Here is a 14,059-nt window from a genome sequence, read left to right on the forward strand (position 1 = left end):
GTTAATACTGCTGACTATAAACCCCCTGATTGCTATTTTTAAAAACAAATGACTATATATTATTAAAGTAATAACAGTGGTGGGCTGTGCATTAGCTTTGATGATGTCAACGTCTCAGATTCAGGGGGAGACAGAAACAAAGTTGGGATTGTCTTCAAACTTTCCTGGCCAGTGGCAAGATGCTACTCCTGTGTCCCATGTTGATCTAATATTTGGGACTTTTTTTTAAAAAAGAGAAACATTTGAATTCATAACAATAATGCCTAAATAGCAGTGATCATACTCTGTCATTAATAAAACTACTTACTAGGCTATCTATTTGTTACCTAATACGATATGAGAAAAAAAATAGATAAAAATAATCATTTATTTCTGAAAAGTACAGAATAGAAAATAGTTTTACTATTTTTTCTAAATCAAAAAATTTGGAGTTTACTGTTACTACTGTAAGTTTGGGTTCAATTCTTAACATTGCAGTTCTATTTCTGTAATTTGACCTCCTGTAATTTGTAAAACACATTGCAGTATGCATTTTCCTATTTCGCAGATTAACTACCAGGACCATTATTGTCTTTCAGACTTAAAAAAATATATACTTCTCTGAAGAAGCTACTTTCAGCAAAGGTTCACTCTAACTGCAAAAAGATGCAAATCCTTCTGCAGAATGCACTTACAACAATTAAGCTGTACACACATAAGCTGTGAAAAACGACCACAATAACTGTGTTTAGCTATCTTTGAAATGCTAGACAAAAAGTAATCCAAAACAATAGCAACAAGATTTCACAATATACAGTCCTAGTGGACACATGTTCCAGCTCACTGCCCTCAGGATTCCCAGACCTCAGCTGAACAGGTGGAGCCCAGTGGTCTCAGCGGGCACAGGAGGCAGGGCTCAGAGTGGGGGAGCCCGACATGGCCAAAGCTCACAGTACAGGATGCGAGAGGAGAGTTACCTAGAGAGCACCCTGCAGATGTGCAGGTACCCTCCTCACCCAGCTGAGGATGCAGCAGAAACTGATGGGCGCCTACATGATAGAGCACTGGCCAAAGCCAAAGAAAGAACCACAGGAAGGACTGTGCTGCAGCACACCGGTTGGGAGAGCACAGAGGGCCTGGCATAGTGCCTGCTCCCATCAGCCAGATCAGAAGACCTCACAGTTCACCAGGCACTGAGTAGAACACCCAGTGGCTGGGAACAACTAGCCCCAGACTAGTATCAGGTCTGAATCCACTTAACAAATCCAAAACCAAGATCCAAAGGGATCAAACTACTACAGAGTAACTTTATATGAAAGCTCAAGAAAGTTTATAGACATACAGAAATCTCCAGAAACATTCAGAGTAAAATTGACAATGTACAGCATCTAACTCAAAGTTACCAGGTGGGCAGAAAGGCAGGAAAATATCTGCGATTCAGAAATAAGAAAAATCAATAAATCTCAACAATCCAGAACTGACACAGGTGTTACAACCAGCAGGAAAATTAAAATACTTATTATATCTGTATTACATATGTTGAAGAAGAGAACCAGAGACATGGAAGATAGAATACCCAAATCAAATTTCTAGGGGAGGATGAGGGAGATGGGTGTAACTTAGTGGTGGAGCACATGCTTAAAATGCATGAGGTCCCAGGTTCAATTCCCAGTACCTCCACTGAAAAAACTAAATTTTTAAGATAATAATTTCTGACTAAACTTCAATAAAAACAGTTAACAAGTGAATGAGTTTTACCTCTTTAAAAAAAGATGCTAGAGAGGAAGCTACAATGTCTGAGACCAAAATAGTCTGGTAATATTAACAGCATATTAGAAAATGAAGAAAAGACTAGTTTATTTGAAGATATAGCATAGAAACTATCCAAAATGAAATACAGAAAAAAAAAGTTAAAACATGAACAAAGTGTCAGTTTTCTGTGGGATAACTTCAGGAGACCTAATGAAACTGGACTTCCCAAAAAAGAGGAGACAGAAAGGTACAGGAAAAAAGTTTTTGAAGGAACAATGACTGAAAAATTTCCAAATCAGATGAATATTATAAATCCAAGATCCAAGAAGCATAATGAACAAGTACACAAACCATGAAGATAAAAACCAGGAAAATCAAGAGAAAATTTGAAAAATAGTCTGTGATAAAACACACGTTAGGTACACAAAAGCAAAGATAAGAATGACAGCAAATTCTCAGTGAAAACAATGTCAACGCCAAACTTTACAACCAGCTAGAGTATAATGCGAACACAGAGTGAAATAGCAACTAGTTCAGGCATAAAGAGCTGACAGGATGAACCCAGATCTGAGCTACAAGACATAATATAGGAAGTCCTTCAGTGAGAAGGCCCAGGATGCAGATGGAAGCATAGGTCTCCAAAGAGGAGTGAAGAGCACTGGAAAAGATAACCACATGAGTAAATACAGAGACATTCTTCTCTTAACCTAATGTGCAAAAAAATACTATCAAGTTTACAACATACACAGAAATGTATAACAACAACAGCACAAAGGTGGGGAGGGAAAAAAATAGAAATATACTAGTGTGTGACTCATTTAGTGTAAGTGGAGTAGCGCAGTATCACTATGGTAAGTTACACATGCACGATACACATCCTAATGCAATCACTAAAATAGTGTAAGTTAGAGCTCAAAGAAAACAAAGACAAAATAAAATCATAAAGAACAACTAACTCAAAGAAAGGCCGAAAAAGAGAAGAGAACAATCAAAAGTTAGAAGTAATAAAAAACAAATAGCAAAATACCAATAGAGACAAATAAGTTAAAATTAAAAGAATGGAAAAGATATACAATAGTTCGTCATGGTATATGGTATACCATGGTTTAAATACTATACAGCATTGATCAAAAGAAACGTTATTACATCACATTATCTATATTAATATCAGACAAATATGACTTTAAAGTGAAAATTTCACAGCAAAGGGATATAGCGGGTAATCAGTCAATTAATCAAGGAAAGTAAATCTCTACTTAGAAAAGAAGGAAGACCCTAAGCCAATGACCTAAGCTTCTTAGACAAAAAGAATTAATAAACATTAGTGCTGAGATCAGTGAAACAGAAAACAGAAGAACAATGGAGAAAATCAAGGAAACCATAAGCTTGTTCTTTGGAAAAACTTAATAAAAAAACTGAATGAAAAAGAAAATACAACGTACCCAAATTGGAGACACGTAGCTAAAGCAGTGGTGAGAGGGAAATTCACAGTGCTGAGTATTTACATTAGAAAAAGGGTCTCAAATCAGTATCCAAACTCTCACCTCAAAAGACTAGAAAAAGAATAGAAAATAAACATAAAGCAAGGAGAAAGATGAGCATATAAACCAATAAAGTGAAAACAGATAAACAACAGAGAAAAATCAAGGAAATAAAAAGCAGCAAAACCAAGTGGGGTCTATTTAAAATATGGAAGGCTGATTCAAAATGCTGCACATGAATACCCATAGTAGGTTTTATTTGTGATAGCCAAAAACTAGAAGTAATCCAAATGTCCTTAAAAAGAGCAATTCTATTTCTACACACTAGCAAGGAGCAACTGGAATATTTCTAGGTAATAGCAAAGAATAAAATAAATTTTTAAAATACCATTTTTAACAGGATAAGCAATATGAAATACTTAGGAATAAATAAAACAAAAGATATAAAAGACCTGTACCCTGACACTGCAAAATGCTGCTGAGAAATAGTAAAGATTTCAACAAACGGGGAGAAACACTACATTCAAGGGTTGGCAGATTCAATGCTGTGAAGCTGTCCCAAACTGATCTATAGTCAATGCAATCAAAATCCCAAGTAGGCTACTTGATAAAAATTGACAAGCTGATTCTAAAAGTTATATGAAAAATGCTAAGGGCCTAGAATACCCAAAACATACTGTAAAAAAACAAAGCTTAAGAATTAGCAAAGCCTCAATTCAGTCTTTTATAAAGCTACAGTAATCAAGACCCTATGGTATTGGCATCAAAACACAAAAATAAATCAATGAAAACAGAACTGAGAATCCAGAAATAGATCCACACATACATGACGACTGATTATTGACGAAAGGACAAATTCTTTCACTAGAGAAGCAACAGTTTTTGTCAACAAATGCAACTGAAACAACCGAATATTCCTACTCCAAAAATAAACAAATAAAATTCAACCCACACCTCACACCATATATGAAATGTAACTCAAGTTCAAACATATGCATAAATGTCAAAAAGCATAGAACTTTCATAGGAAAACCCAGAAAAAGAATCCATATGATCTTGAGTTAGGCAGAGGTTGTTTAGATGCCAACATCCAAAGTACGACCCATAAAAGATAAAAATGGATCAACTAGACTTTATCAAAATTGCAATTTTCTGCCCTTTAAAATTCAACCTAAGAGAATGAAAAGACAAGCCACACTGGGAGAAAATATGTGCAAATCCTGTATCTGATGAAAGACATGCACCCAGAATACATAAGGAATGTTCAAAACTCAATAAAACAACAAAAAAAACTAGGTTTAATTACATGCAAAAGGCATGAACAGACACTTCAACAGAAAACGCATCTGGATGGTAAATAAGCAAAACGCTCAACTTCATGAGTCATTAGGGAAATGCAAAGTAAAACCACAATGAGATATCACTACACGTCTGTAAGAATGGCTAAAACTAAAGACTGGCCATACAAAGTAGAGACAGAAATAGGGAGGAGCTTTAGAACAAGCCCTTTGCAAAACAGTTTGTACGTGTCTTAAGAAGATAAACATGCATCTACCATGTGATCCAATCATCCCTCTCCTGGGTCCTTGCCCTAGAGGAGTGCAAGTGCATGTCCATCTAAGACCTGTACACAAATGTTCATAGCAATTTTATTTGGATAGCCCCAAAATTGGAACAACCCAAGAGTCCGTCAACTGGCAAATGGAGGAACAGACTGCAGTACACCCATAAATAAAATACTATTCAACAGTTGAAAAGAAGTAAATCTTGATGCAATGTGGATGAATCTCAAAATAATGAGAACAGATTTATGCCCACGGGCCTATTTGGTAAATATTAGTTGAGTGTTCCAAAATTATAATTTAATTTAATTTAGGAAAATAGTTAATCTAGAAACACACTGTATTTAGAAAAAAACACCATTTAAGAGGGAAAATAAGGATGTTTAATTTTCCTATCTGAAATGGCACTGTTAATATTTTGATATACATCCTTGTACTTTTCTTTTTTATTCGTCCCTAATTGTGTTTTCCTATGGAGGTGGTACGGTATGTATTTTACAGCCTTTTGTGCTAAGTATTTTATTATTAGTTTTTACATAAAAAATTTTTATTGTAGTAAAATATACATAAAACTTAGCATATAACCATTTTTATGAGTTAAGTATGTTTACATCATTGTGCTGGAGAGCAGGACGTGAGAGACACGGAATGTGCGGAAAGTCAGAGCCCCTTTTCTTAAGTGCTGGAAATCCTAGGCAGGGTTGATGCAGCCACATGAGTGGGGTCTCCCTTCAAAAGAAGTCATTGATTCACCAAGGATGTCCCTCCAAGGCATGGGACTCACAGTGATTCTCTTACTAACATGAAATGTTATGACAGCCTTACTGAATGACTGCAAACTTTTTGTCTCAAAATTTTGTTAAACCAAGATGTATTAAGAAAGAGATTAGATGTCAGGTAGCCACAGAGTCTTCATATATTTCAAAACATAATTAAAATATCGGATTCTGTACAAATTAGGCAAAATAGTACAAAGGGTCCCATAACCCCATCAACTAGTTCGACAATTATTAATGTACGGCCCACAGGGCTCACATATCCTAAAAAACTCCAGGCAGCATGCTGTCTCAGACTTTCAGTACATATCACTGACATATGGGCATTTTAAAAATATACCCACAGTACCGTTACGGAAGCTAAAACAATTACTTTTTATGTCATCTAACTGCTAGCAATGATCAGATTTTCTGACCGGGAAACGACTTTTGCCATGAACTTTTACTCCCGCTTCTTACTAAAGATAGTGAGGAAGAAATTTGTTTTGTTTTCTTTTCAAGCCAATCTGATAAGCAGTAAATTCAAACTGTGTACCTCTCAAATTTTAAAATAAATACAATTATTTAATTACAAGGGAAAATGAGCTCCATGTTAGTATAGAAATGATCCAAGAAAGTCGTCTCTATCTTGTCATAGCTTACGGTGAAAAAGAATATGAAAATGAATATATGTAATTCATGTATGACTGAAGCATTGTGCTGGGCACCAGAAATTGACACAACATTGTAAACTGACTATACCTCAATTAAAAAAATAAAACAAGAAAGCCATCTCCTTTGTCACTTGCAAACCATCTAATGTTAGACGGGAACTCTAACACACCTACCTCTGTGCAGTCGTTCAGGAGGGATGCTGTGGTGTCGGCGGGGTTAATGTTGACTGTCTTTAATTCAATTAGGTTATTTAGGGAATTTCCACCTAGAAAAAAAGGGAGGATAAAGGAAATCAGACTAAGGAGTTTTTATTATAGGACAGAAGATACTTTTTGAGTAAACGAATTCAATTACCTGACACAACCACCAGAGAAAGCATGGAGCTACTGTCAGCAGGATCTACTGTCATTTTTAATCTATGAAAAAGAACATTGGGGAAAGTCTCCAAACGAATCCAATGCTTAAAAAAAAAAGCATTCTCAGTAAAATTCAGCTATATTTTAGCTAATAAGATAGTATCACTAAAAGCTTAAGTCCAAGTAAGATTTTTAAAATACATCATTTGGCTTTAGGGTTAAGACTCTGCTTTAAGCTGGCAGAAGCAAGAGTATTCTATTCCATTACTTGCTCATTAGAAGGAATTTTCCCTCTAAGCCCCAGAAATGATGTGTTCATAAACCCCTGATCTAGGGCGGTCCCTTTATATCCATCAAAGAGTGGGTTATAGAAAACACGAGAGTCACGGTGGAGAAAAAAAGCCCCTTTCCCCAGGTCTACCCTGCGTGTCTGGATGATGTGCACTTACGACAGCCTTCCAAAGATCATCACATATTTGTCAGGATATATTAGAAAAACTTCTAACCAGAAGCCGAATCTGAACTTGTACATTTCACACGGGGGAGTGAATCAACATAAAACTAAGCACCCTATTACACCCTCTGTCTTTTGGTCAATTAGATAAAACTCATTACCTGTACTGTCTAAAATTTCTGACAATAAAAACTGGATGGCATATTACTCTGTAATTTTAAAATAATTATGAACTAAAATATGAAATGAGAACTGACAGGTACCACCAGAGTATAACTTAGTTTTTCAAAGTTCATGTTGAAGCTCTAAAAGGTAAAGTCATCCCAATCACAGTGTGTGTGGTAGGGCCGCAGGGCATGCACTTTTCCTTGTGAGCCGGAGGACGGCCAGCTGCCGGAGGACGGCCAGCTGGGCGCGCTGCCAGCAATGAGACGAGAAGCCTGGTTCATGGACGACAACACGTTTAGGCTCTTCGCCATCCGCGACCAGCTATCCGGCAGCATCCCTGGCTGACTGTTGTGATGACGCTTCAACTGTTTTCCAGAACCGCTGCAGGATACTGCAGACGGTCCTACTGAATGGTGGTCAAACCGTGTTAACAGGTGTGGGACAGAATCTTTACAACCAAGAAATAAAGAATATTAACCTCACTGTGATACTCATTGTGCAATTGTATGTGTAACAAATAATCACACCACTTTTTAAGCATCACATCACTTTAGACTTACACAATGTTGTGTCAATTACAGCTCAGAAAAAGCTGGGAAAGTAATTAAAGCTCTAATAACCCCAAGAAAGGTAAATATAAAAAAAATTCATGCACATGTAAAATTTGTATAAGATAAAAACAAAAGAATAGCTCAAAAGCAGACCAAGGGGAAACACAGAGACTGAAGAGCTAATGGAACAATAAGCACACGTTCAGCTGACTTGAGCAAAAACAATATAAACCAAATTATAATGGCACAGTAGGATTTTTCAAGTGCTGAAAAGAAGCTCCAGCAAAAATATTTTTCAGAAGTGAAGACACGCAAAATCAGAATTCATAACCACAGAGACATGCCTGTTCTTTAGGCAGGAGAAAAAAGATGACAGATGGGAAGTGAAAGATACAGAAAGGAACAGAAAAATGCTACAATATTAAGGATTTGAAAAAACTAAACAAATACTGATTACATAAAACAACAATCATTTGTATTGTTAAAAATGTGTCTGTGTAAAATTTTTAAACATAATAAATAAACATGATAATCAGAATGAGGGTAAATGAAGTTAAGAGGATCCAAAATCATTACATTGCTTAGCAGGAGAGTACAAATAGTAAATACTAGATTTGATATGTTAAAAATGGGTATTTTAATATCTTGACTAACTACTAATACCAAAAATGTATGTGTGTGACTTCTAAGCCAGTAAGTGTGTGATGGTGAGGGAGCTGCTAAATAATGAAGAACTTACCAGTCCAAAGGAAGATGGAATAGAGAAAGGAGAACAGAAAACAGATCACTGAGAAGTTGATCAATTTAAATACAACTATTTCAGCAACTGCTTTAAATGTAAATAATTAAAAGATCCAAATAAAAGACAAAAGATCATCACACTGGAATTAAAACAAAACAAATTATTTACAACCTCCCAGAAATATAACTAGAATACAAGATTACAGAAGGAGTGAGAGTAAAAGGGTAGAAAAAGATACAATAAGCAAACACTAACTTCCCCACAGAACTGCAGGAGGCACTCTTCTAGGCATGCATACAATACGTGTAAAACCCCATCATACACTGAGTCTTAGATCATATACAAGTTTCAAAAAATGTTAAAGATCAATCAGGGTACATAATCTGAATGCAATGCAGGAATCAGTAAAAAGATAGGTAGAAAATGCCAACAAATCTGAAAATTTAAAGATCAATGAATGGAAGAAAATAATTCCACTGGAATTTCTAACATACTTTCAAATGCACGAAAATGAGATATCACACAACAGTATTGCAAGATATAGCTTAAGCTTTGCTTTTAGATAAATTTAAATATTTAAGTTCATACTAGAAAAGATAAAAATGAGACATTGATGAGCTAATAAGAATTCAAGGATGGAGGGGTGTGGGAGTCAACCTAGACCTAAATTCCATTAGAAAAAGAAAGGAATGATAATGATATGAGAGACAGCAATTCAGAGCCAAAAGCTGGTACTTTGAAAAGATTAATAAAATTGATAAACTCATGGCAGGCTGATCAAAAAATATAAAGTACAGGTGTTAAAATAAAGGTGTTAGCCTTGAAAAGGAGAGAGCTCTGCAGATCCCGCAGATCTCCTACATAAGATAAGAAAATATTACAAATTAGGACTAGAAAAGAATTTCCTCAAAATACTGAAGGCTATCAAATATGAAAACCCCACAGCTAACATTATACTCTGTGCTTAAAGACTGACAGCTTCCCCCCTAAGTTTAGGAACAAGACAAGGATGCCCACCCTTGCCCCTTGTATCCACCCCAGTGCTGGAAGATCCAGCTGAAGCAACAAGGCAGGAAAAAGAAACGTAAGGCATCCAAATGGAAAGGAAGAAGTAAAACTATCTCAGTTCACAGACAAATGATCTTCTATGTAGAAAGCCCTAAAGACTCCACCAAAAGAAAACCTGTCAGAGCTAATTAATTAATCCAGCAAAGTTGCTGGATAAAAATTCTATACACAAAATGTGCTGAAAATATGTAGTGTATGTATGCAGTGTATATTCCTACACACTAGCAACAAACCTTCCAAAAAGAAACTTTTCAAAAATAATTCGATTTAATAACGCATGAGAAATAGAACCTTAGGAATAAATTTAACCAAGAAGGCACAGGACATACACTGAAATCACAAAACAAGGCTGAAAAAAATTAAAGATCTAAGTAAATGGAAAGCCATCCCTCGACAATTTTAGTGATACACAGATTCAATGCAATTCCTATCAAAATACTGTTTCTACAAAAGTAGAAAAATTCATTCCAAATTTATATTCACTTCCAACAGACAATAGTCAATCTTGAAAAATAATAACTTTGGGGGAGTCACATGGTCCCCTACAGAAGCCGTCATAACCACAGTGTGCAGTGAGGTGTTGGTGTACAGACAGGCAACTGACCAACGGGGTGGAAAGGAAAGCCCAGGGAAAAGCTCTTCCGCTTATGGTCAGCTGATTTTCAGAAAAGATGCCAAGACCATTCAATGGTGAAAGGACAATCTTTTCAATAAGTAGTGTTGGGAAAACTGAGTACCCACGTAAAAGAATAAAATTACACGTTATACCTTACATTATACATAGCATGTACAGAAATTAACTCAAAGTGGTTCAAGGACCTAAACTGAGGAGTTAAAACTATAAACCTCTTAGAAAGAAACACAGGGTCTTAACTTTATGACTCTGGATTTAGTAATAGTTTCCTACAAGAAATGTAAGTATGACACCAAATGCACAGACAACGAAAGAAACAAAACATAAATTAAACCTCATTAAACTTTAAAACTTTTATGCATCACAGAATCCTATCAGCGAAAGAGCGAAAAGACAACCCACAGAATAGGATAAAATATTTGCAAATCACGTATCTGATAGAAGTTTACTGTCTCTAATACATAAAGACCTCCTACACCTCAATATTAAGTTTTTAAATGGGCAAAGGACTTGAATTGACATGTCCTCAGAAAAGAGATACAAGTGGCAGAAAGCACGTGAAAAGAGGCTTAATGTAACTGAGGGAGAGAGGAGAGAAAGCAGGAAAGAAGGGAGGGAGGGAAGGAAAGAAGGAAGGAAAGGAGAGGGAGATGGAGGGAGAGGGGTAGAGGGGAAAGAGAGGGAGGGAGGGAGAAAAGAAAGGAAAGAAGAAAGAGAAAAGAAGAGAAAAGAAATAAATGTTGGTGAGGATGTGGAGAAACTGGAACCCTCATACACCGCTGAAAGAAATGTTAAACGGTACAGCCGCCGTAAAAAACACATTAGTAGTCCTCCCAAAAATTAAAGAACTACCTAATGACCCTGCAATTCCACTCCTAGTTTTGAAGACGGGGACTGAAACAGATTCGTACACCAATGTTGACAGCAATGTTATTCAAGAGAGCTGAAAGGTACAAACGATCCAACTGTCCATAATAGATGACTGGATAAACAGAATGTGGTATATACATATAATGAAATACTACTCAGCCACAAAAGGAAATGAAGTTCTGACACATGCTACAACATGGATGAACCCTGGAAACACACTGCAAAGTCAGTCACACAGAAAATCGAATTTTGAGTGGTTTCACTTATAAGACGTACCTAGGATTGTCAAGTTCACAGAGACAGAAAGCAGATTAGAGGTTGCCAGGGGTTGGTAGAGGGAAGAATGGGGAATTATTCCTTAACGGATACCTTCCTAATTTGGAGTGGTGAAAACGGTTTAGAAGTAGTGGGGTTAGTGTGCAAATTCCCTTAATTATACACTTAAAACTGATCGAACTGGCAAATTTTATGTTGGATATATTCTGCTGCTGTGAAAACACATACAAATAAAAAGACTCACTCTCCATTTCTCCAATTTCACATCCTATCCGACAAAACATTTATTAGTTTCTTGAGATCCTTTTACTGTTTTTTATGGAAATACAAGCAAACAAACCCCATTATTCTAGTTCCAGTGACCCCTTCATTGCTTTGAAAAAAATAGCAATTCATCAAGTCAGTAGGACCATCTTTTCTGTTTCACTGTGCACACAGTACAGTGCTGACCACTTAGGTATGAGCTTTAAAGACCAAAATTAAGTACCTCTGTTTCCACAATAACTACCTCACTAATAAATTTTGAGGAAAGAGAACATAACCATTCTACCATACCTTGTTCATTTATTCTGCTAAATGTATGCCTGGTGTTGTGTTTCCTGGTTTTGAAACACATTTCACAAAAATCAAATCAGTTTCTGCATTTGAATCAAGATCCATTGATAGGAAACATCTGACAGTGATCACACCTATTTTTAAAATAGCCATTGAGTTGATAAGAAAAAGATGAGGTCATTTGTTAAACTTGATTCCGAAGAAAGCCATTCCTCCCAAGTGAAACTAGTAATAAAAAAATCAAAACTCGTGTAAAGCCAGGATGGACACTGGGTACTAACTCCATTTCTGGTAAGAGCCCAGTCCAGTGAGACTGCTGAGGGAAGTTGACAGTAATGTCTTTCCCGTTGACACTGAAAGCTAGAACAGAATGGAAATTGTCTGGAACATCTTTTTCACCAATTAAAAACTAAAAATTAAAATTAAAACTATACCTAACCACGAGATATTATATTACAGTTTTCTGTGTTTTACAAAGAGAACTTCTCTCTGGGAGAGATATACTAAGGTACGTCTGGATGAACTAACACATGATGGGAATCAGGGATTAGCTTCAAAATAATGGAAGAAGGAGATCATGGACGGACAGTTTGGCCAGGAGCTGACAACTGCTGAAGTCAGGTAATGGGCACACGGAGGCTCATTACACTATAATCTCTACCTTTGTATCTGCTTGAAATTTTCCACAATAAGAAGGCTTATTTGTTTTTAATTACACCAACTAAAAACTCCATTCAGTATCTTAGGGAATAAAAATTACATTAATAATGGTAAGATTTCTTGCCGTTTAGTGAAAGCTAATCAAAACACTTACTTCTAAACCATTATTTTTGAAATTTATCTTTATTTTGATTTCTAAAGCTTTTAAGAATCTCTTAAGTGAAGAAAAATGTTAAATCAAAATAAAATGTTAAGCCATTTATTCCTAAGTAACTTAAAAAACTGTAAAATCTCTGCCCACTGGGGAAGCACCACCATTGCAGCCATTTCTAATCTAAGCTATTTGACCCAGAGATGGCTTGCCACAAGGCTGAAATTAAACAAAGCAAAAAATGGCACTGAAAGAATTCAAAGGCAAAATAAAACCACACACATATTTAATTATTTTTCATGCAAGTGTTAAAATGGACATAGTATACCATGTGATTTGAAAGCTCAACAATGTCACATTAAATATACACTGAGGAGAATTAAACTGAGTCCTAAATTTTTTATACAGCATTAATAAAAAGAGAGAACACTGAGGGAACTGGCCATCTGGCAGAAGGACTGACGGAAAAAGAACCCCAGTATGAGACAAAGTCAGCCTGAGACTGTGACAGATCAAGACAAAAACAAAACCACTCTAACACATCTGGTGACATCCAATCAAATCCAAACTACAATCCCCTCCTGGCAATTATGACCGACTGCTTCCCTGCCCATTATGACCTCATCCTGACTCAGTTATTTCTGTCCTCCAGGGAATGTTTATTAACACATCCATTCTTAGGATCACCCCAATTCCTTGAAATCTCCCCAAAATACCCAATGCAAACCCATTAGACTTTGTCACACACACACACTTACGGAGACACCGCATTCTCCATGGTGCATTCTCCCAAGTTGCAGGGACTTAATACACCTGACTGTCCAACAGCAGGGGTGCTCCTGGTCAAGAAGGCACTGACAAGCAGAAGGACACTATTTTTATATCATAAGGTTTGCTTAATACTTGTTTTTCCTGCCCTAGTTTACATTAGTTGATGAGAAGCCAACACCAAGAGCTTTCCTGCCTAGGTACCATGACCTTTCACAACCCCCACACTTGGCTGAGTCACGGACCCCCACTTGTATTTCAGTGTCATGACTGAAGCGTTCACACCAACTTTACCACCAATCTTGATGTGACAAGGAGAACTTGGTGGAGGACACCCTAGAGATTCCAATTAAAAAATCAACTATAGTTAGCATTCATTTCTGGGAACTAAATCTAATTAAGAAGCAAATGAAGAATGTTCTTACCTATTAAGTTCCAAGTGAATGTACCTAACCCAGGAAGTGCCTCCTTTCTGCTGCCAATCACACTGCACACTGAGTCATGTAATCCATCTCTATCCAATTTGATAACTTTGCCCACATCTCCTTCACAAACTTTATGTGTTCAACAGCATCTATCATTCCCACCTAAAATTAAATTTA

At 36.4% G+C, this 14,059-nt stretch overlaps 1 protein-coding gene across 5 annotated transcripts in view; it reads right to left on the minus strand.

Moving 5' to 3' along the window:
* Positions 1–14,059, minus strand: part of LOC107035297 (ankyrin repeat domain-containing protein 26-like) — a 124,194-nt gene that overhangs the window by 75,155 nt on the left and 34,980 nt on the right. For 3 of the 5 annotated variants that reach the window (XM_072949433.1, XM_072949429.1, XM_072949431.1), the window contains one exon: positions 6,378–6,469. The gene's annotated coding sequence lies outside the window, so the exon portion shown is untranslated. Of the gene's footprint in view, positions 1–6,377; positions 6,470–6,558; positions 6,621–14,059 lie in introns of all 5 variants that reach the window. The other 2 variants (XM_072949430.1, XM_072949432.1) reach the window with 1 other exon arrangement.

This window comes from Vicugna pacos, chromosome 25 (assembly GCF_048564905.1).
Source record: "Vicugna pacos chromosome 25, VicPac4, whole genome shotgun sequence".
Taxonomy (NCBI): Eukaryota; Metazoa; Chordata; class Mammalia; order Artiodactyla; family Camelidae; genus Vicugna; species Vicugna pacos.